Below are 7,430 nucleotides of genomic sequence, written 5' to 3'. Positions count from 1 at the left end.
TAATTAAGCTTACTGGTTTTTAAAGTGTTTCTTTTCTTTCATTTGGAGATGGCTACTCCTTCTCTCTAGGTTGACCTCCAGAAGCCAGTTCAGACCCTCTCCCTTCTAATCCCCTTTTTACCTTTGATATGTTCATTATATATAGAGGCCCATTGTAACAAGCAGAAATGACGATTCTTATTTTTCTACTGTAAAAGGCTGTTCTATTAATGTTCTATTAAACAGAACATTCCCTCTAGATTTTATATTAGAGAAACTAGGTGTACATTTTCCATTGCCAGATGCTTCCTCTGTAATAATGGCAGAATCCCAAAGCAAGAATTGGGAACTGGAATTTGTTGTCTCATTCTTATGCCTTCTGATAGACATGCTTTTTGTTCTTCCTATAAACAAAACCATCACCCTGTAAGAACCATTGGTGCCAGACTCCACCATATCAATTTGGAGCAACCTCTTTACCGTTTCCTCAAAATGTTGAGCTAAAAAAGGCTTACACTACAATTGGGCCAGAAAAATAAGGCCAAGTATAAACTCACTTTCAAAAGGTGGGCTACTTTAATAATTCACAATGAGAAATAAACTACAGCAGATGTTTGTTTTTCCACTTACTCATGTATCATCATATGAGAATTAGCAGAACTCTGCCAAATGGCATATATAACATGTATGTATATGTGTGTGTTTCCACTCATTCGTACACTCATATAGATTGATGTATGTGTATATAATATATATCATATTACTCTGTACTTAGTAAAAGCATTTATAAAATCATATCAGCAATTTATTCATCTACCCTGGGAGTAGTGTTAATTGCTCTGTTATACTAATGGTTTATATATAACCCAGCCTTCAAATGAGCTTCATTTAAAGTTGGCAGTGGTACTTTACACCTGCAAAAAGGTGAATATTTTTATCCTAGCTTGGGAGTAGAGTAGGCTGTTTCTCATCATTTGGCATATGCCTAAAGAATAATATTTTTGTTTGCTTTGATTATTATGCAAAGCCACAAGGCAGACTTTGTATTAAAAGAAATTTGCTAAAGAACTTTAGGGGAAAATCATGGTTCTTGCAAAGTAACCACATGTTGGACAGGTGTTTATTTAAAACATTTGTTTGAATACATATGAGGCACGGTGAATAGGATTACAGATTTATCCTGCTTGTAAATTCATCATTTCATTATTTAGGTAGCATTTGCCAACATGAAAAGTACATTATTTTTCACCTTTATCAAGCTATTTTATTTTATTTATTTTGTTTTATTACAAACAATGCAATGCATTAACCTAGCATTTGTTCTAATGCTTTTTGGCATTTCCACCTGTCTAGCAATTCTGTCCAGATCTCTCTGTCACTGAGGTGTCACTTTGTGGCCCTCATCTTGGTCCTTTTTCACCACTTACAGCCCCTCTAGGGCATGGAGGACCCTGTGGGCCATGCACTGGGAGTCTCTGTTGAAATGGCTAGGTACAACCTCATTTCTCTGACATCCACCTAAATCTTGGTCACGGAGCTGACCCCAGTGCTGCCTCAGAGGACAGGTGTCATGGTTCGGAAGTAGCTTGTGTGTAGAACTAGTTCTCATTGTAGGGGAGAAGCCTCTTTAAGCTTGGCCACCTTGACAGTGTCTGCCCATTCAGGGACTTTCAGCTTCCCAGAGTTTTTGAGGGAGGCTGCCAGAGTTCTGACGAACTCCTGCTGGTTCATGTCTTTTATAGGAACACCAACCATCATGTGGCTTCCACAATGCCATCCAGGGGAGAGGCCAAGTTATTTGATTAATGAAGACTATATTTTCTTACTTTGTATAACATGTGTAGACAACATTCAGCAACTCATAGGTAATGTCACTCTCACACTTCATTTATTTGAATAGCATAAATGATTTAGAGATATGTGAGGTAATTTAATTCTAGCATACATGTGACAACTAAAGCATTAGAGAGTAGCAATCTCTACTCATCCAAGATGAAGCAGTATCAATGATGTGGAAGGCTTTGAACCATCCCATGACTTTCAATGTGTAATATTTTTAGTTCTCACTCCAACACCAAGGTCATCTTAAAGCTCCCCATCAAAATGTAAGCTCCATGAGGGTAGCAGCCTTGCCCATCTTATTCATGTCTATTAACAACTTCCTTAGGTTGCTACCTGGTTCAATACATACCTGTGTAATGAGTGAGTGAGTGAAAAAGAAAATCTAAATATTTATCTAGAATTTCAAAGTGTATATGTGTGCATGTGTATGAGCATTCACATGTATGTGTGAGAGAGACAAAGAAACTGAGTATTCACTGAGACTCCATTTTTTAACATTAAACACTATTCTGTCCTCAAAGGTTCTGCAAAATCTTTTTATTTTTCATGAGACTTATTGTGATGATAATTTGGAATGAGAAATTCTGGTATCATTTCTTTGTTGAATAGTTGTATCTTCCCAGAATTTGTATCAACAGTGTTTATTGAACATCTGCTGTGTGCCCACAGGGACTCCTAGAAGGACTGGGGATAGAAGGAGAAAAAGCTTATATGTTTATCTCATTATTTTCATAGTGTGATAAATAAACGTCTTAAACTAACTGCTTCAGCAAGTAGTAATATTTTAAGGCATGTCCTAAGAAGTTAAAAATGAGCCACTAGAGTGAAAATCACTGCTATTAGATTCATTTAGTTCCTTTCCATTACAATAGTTTAGCTTTCTTTTTCAGGTCTCTAAATAATTAATAGAATAATAGGTGAGACAGAAGAAATGGTGAGCTCTTGATCTCATCCCCCACTCTTTGTCTTACTAATGCTTTTGTCAGTCATTCAGTATTACTGTTAGGATAAAGCTGGAATCAGAAAAATGTGCTTCTTCTCTGTGTATAAACCCAAGCAATGCAATGAATAAAATGGGTATACCTAGGAAAAGAAACCAAGATATACTTACCTCTCATTGTGAAGATAAAACACAAGATAGCAGAAGTTGCTAAAAACCAACATAGATTTGTTTCTTCAATCAAGTTGCCTAGATAAGTAATGACTCAAACTCAGAACAGTTTCTGTGCTATGCTGATCTGAATGGAGAGAATGGATGCACAGATCATAAATTAATGCCTGGAAACAGACCATGAACTTTTGCCAGCAACAGCTAATTTGCAACATTGAGGGCTTGGTGAAAATGACAGTTTCAGTCAGCATGGGGAGGCAAGCAGAGCCATTTGAGAGGATGGAGAGCATTGTGCCTGCCAATTGATGTTGGCAGGGGATTGTCAACCCACTGAGTACCAGGACTCATCAGCATATTTAATGTTATGAGCACAGACATTGTCTTTAAAAACATAAGCCATGAGAGGGCATTGTGGGCTGCAGACTGCAGAGAATAGCATTTCAGACAAGTGGATGGCACAGAAACTTATTAAAGTTGTGACAAATGGGAAATAGAAATAGAAAGGAGCCAGACACAAGGAGAAATAGGTGAAGGGCCAGAAGTAAAAATTGAACATAACAAATGTTCAAGGCAATAAAAGAGAGAAAGATGAATAATATTAGAAAATACAGAAGAGCACAAAAGCAATAAAAGTTATTCTATTCCATCATCACAAATAGTAATGTTAAAACTTTGTTGTAAGATTATTTAGCACTTTTAGCTCAAGTTTAAAATAATTGTAAAAAGAGGTATTAAGAGTTACGCTGGATAGATCTATTATGAAGATAATATTAACTTTCTTCCCCCACATATCTTATATTATGAAGTAATCTGTAAATTGGAATAATTGGAGCCTAGTGGAACTACCAAAGATGTGATGGAAACCTTCTATCAATTTATAATCTTATGTATATAACAGCAAATAGACATTTTGAGAATATTTGCCCATGTGATAGAAATTAATGAGACTATAAGCTAGTTATAATTACATCACATTAAATTCCTCTGCTTCAAAATACTTGTGAGCAGGTGTTCTATGTCACAAGAAAATCTTTCAGTTGTTCAGTAAATAATCTCACAAAGTCTTACATATGTCATACTTTTTGTTCAGTATTGAATATACAAGTAATATATAATCAAGTATAGTGGGATAAAATACTAAAGCAATAAATGAGGAGTTTTCACACTTTGGGCTACCTGAAATATCTTTACTTCTGGTGATCTTATCTCTCAGGCTAAGCACTGAAGTCACAATTTTTCCTAGAAAAACTACTTGTGGAACCAATGACCCCCATCTGCCCTAGAAATCTTCCATTCTCAAATTTAGAATAGGTGAAGATGCTCTCTCTCTCTAAGGAGAGATGAAGAGAGTTTAGAGAAGAATTAAAATAAGTACACTCTGGGGGCTTTGCTGAAGTAGAATGAGCTTCTGCAGTATAGCAGGATATTCCATTGACTGGGATGCTGAAAGTGGATGAGAGTAGGAGGGGATTCTTCCATATCTTTTGCATCCCAGAATGCCATGAAAAAAACCCCACAAATTTTCAAATATCTCCAACAAAGAGTCAGGCTTTAGTTAGGAGAATGAAGCTATTGGGAGGCTCACAGATATGATGAGGGTGAACTACATACAGCATTAAAAAATATAAATACCAAATTGAACAAGTATGCCTTGCATCTTCAGAACTATAGACTCCGTGGACTCTGGTAAGAGAGAAGATGGCCTCAGATCTGCCCATCCTACACCCAAACTGATTTCATATTGGTAAATAGGGTTTCTTCCGTCATCAAGTATAATAGAACTTGATATTTTTTAAAAATCCATTTACAGAGTAGAAAAGAATTACTTCCTTTGTACCCTTGAGTATTCAAACTGAACAAAACTGTATACTTCTAGGGGATTTTAGAGCTAATACTTACATTCTCACTTAACCTCACCATAACTATATTATAGGTATTATTGGTCCCTGGTTGTTGTTTTTTTTTTTTCATTCACCATTAAAAATGTATTAGGACTATTAGATGCCTTAATCTGTACTAAATTCTAGATATTCCCTGTAATAATAGATTCCTCTTGTGATTTACCTAACATCTGCTGGGCCCAAATGAACTCTAATCATTTTAATGGCAACAAAGATCTAGATGGTGGAACCTGATAACTACTTACATTTCAATAGCCTTGGATACCTCCCACTCATGCAGATGCAATCTGGAAATGTGGGGAAGTTACCTTATTTGATGGAATGAACTTTGAACAATGGGCCTTCAGAGCTAGTGGATACAAATTCCACATGGAGTAAACAACATAGTTGTTACTACGAAAAACATAGTTTGTAGCTTATTAGAATTTCTTGGCATTATTGAACCTCAATAGTCCACAGTAGTGACCAAATCTACAATGAATCTCCTTCTTTATGTCATTCTCCCAGTTCCTTTCTGCTCCTTGCCATTGCTTCCCAAATAAAATATCCAGATACAAATGTGGTGTTCAAAGACGTCTGTGTATCTGTTAGAAGAAGAAAGCTATGACACAAATTTAACAAAATAGGTATAACTCATGGTATCAGAAAGCTAATGATTTGTGAAGAAGATTTTAAAATTAGATATTAGAGAAATTTAGACATTTTTTGAGGCTAAATAACTAATGAGAAGAGAAGCTGGAATTGGAATCAGGACTGCACATTCTCAAAAGATGTTCTTTCTAATGTAAAATGGAAACAATCTATAGTACTATCATCTATGTTGCAGCGTTGTTAAAATTTTCCTCATTAAATATATTTTCTTCAAAATGGGAAGTAAAACAGATGGGAAATAATATCAAATGATTGAGGTCAAGACATTTGGTAGCAGGTTCGAAGAAAGAACATTTAGGTCAAGAGCCAAATTAGAGAGTCTGGGAAAATAACAAAAATAATTCTGCTTAATTAGCAGAGGAGATGAAGTCATTGAGAAAGATATCAAAGAATTCACATAAACAGTTTGGACTTTCAAATCCAAAGAGCAATTTCCATTTAAATATGAAAAATAACGACACAAGAAAAAATGTATTCGAAACTATAAAATTAAATTTTATGAATATATGAAGTTTTAAGTATATATGAAGATCCCTACTAAACTTCAGTGGTATGACTATGTATTATATTGCTTCTGCCAAATATTTATGTACAACTTATTAGGGACTATAGAGAAAAAATACTTTTCAGAATTAATATATGTGGTCTTTGGTTATACACATTTGAATTTCAATTTAATTAACATCACATGATGATATTCTAAACTGTAGGCACTACTCATAATGTCACTTTATTCCAAAGATTCATTCATTATTATCATTAAAGTATAGTTGACATACAATATTAAATTAGTTTCAGATGTATTGCATAGAGATTTGAAAAATCTATGTTATTTAATGTTCACCGTGTTAAGTGTGATCACCATCTGTCATCATAATTTCTTATTATTGTATTGACTATATGCCCTGTGCTGTACTTTTCATCCCCATGACTCATTTATTTTATAACTGGAAATTTGTACCTCTTAATCCTCTTCACCTATTTTGCCCATCCCCTTCTAGCAGCTACCAGTTTGTTCTTTATATCTATGAGCTTGTTTCTATTTAATTTGTTCATTTGTTTTGTTTCGTTTTTTTTAGATTTCATTTACAAGTGGAATCATATGGTATTTTACTTTCTATATCTGACTTATCTCATGTAGCATAATGCACTCTCTGTTCATCCACATTGTTGCACATGGCAAGATCTTACTCCTTTTATATGGCTGAGTAATATTATGTAATATTAGTTATTTATGGGTTTATTTAGGAGTTCTCTATCCTGTATACTGATCTATAGGTCTGTATTTGTGCTAGTTCCATACTGTATTGATTACTAAAGTTTTGCATTATGTCTTGAAATCTAGGATTGTGATCCCTCTAGCTTTGTTCTCTTTTCTCAAATTTCCTTTAGTTATTCAGGTTCTTCACGGGTCTGTATAGATTCTGATATTATTTGTTCTACTTCTGTGAAAAGTGCTATTAGTATTTTGATAGAGATTGCATTGAATCTGCAGATTGCCCTGGAGAGTATGGACATTTTAAGAATATTAATTCTTCCAATTCATAAAAATGGAATTCCTTTCCATTTGTTTGTGTCTTCAACTACTGTCATCAATACTCTATAGTATTCAGAGCATAGGTTCTTTACCTCCTTGGTTAAATTTATTCGTAGATATTTTATCCTTTTGGCACAATTATAAATGGGATTTTTTCTTAATTTGTTTCTACCACTTCATTATTAGATATATTAAGATGCAACTTAATTCTGTATGTTGATTTTGTAACCTGCAATTTTACTGAATCCATTTATTACTTCTAATAATAAATAAAGTGGTTTTGGTGGAGTGTTTATAATGTCATGTCATCTGCAAATCCTGAAAGTTTTTTTTCTTTCTTACAAATTTGAATGTCTTTTTTTTCTTGTCTGATTGCTGTGGCTAGGACTTCCAGTATTATGTTGAATGA

General features: G+C 34.4%; 1 pseudogene; it reads right to left on the bottom strand.

Annotated features, from left to right (window-relative positions):
* Positions 1-1,284: 1,284 nt before the first annotated feature.
* On the bottom strand, positions 1,285-1,735 carry LOC120223911 (annotated as a pseudogene).
* Between the last annotated feature and the right edge of the window lie 5,695 nt (positions 1,736-7,430).

The sequence above is a fragment of the Hyaena hyaena genome, unplaced genomic scaffold (genome assembly GCF_003009895.1).
Source record: "Hyaena hyaena isolate Hyena2069 unplaced genomic scaffold, ASM300989v1 scaffold_1065, whole genome shotgun sequence".
NCBI lineage: Eukaryota > Metazoa > Chordata > Mammalia > Carnivora > Hyaenidae > Hyaena > Hyaena hyaena.
The sequence above is the reverse complement of the archived record's forward strand: the minus strand, read 5'-3'. Positions and strand labels throughout refer to the sequence as shown.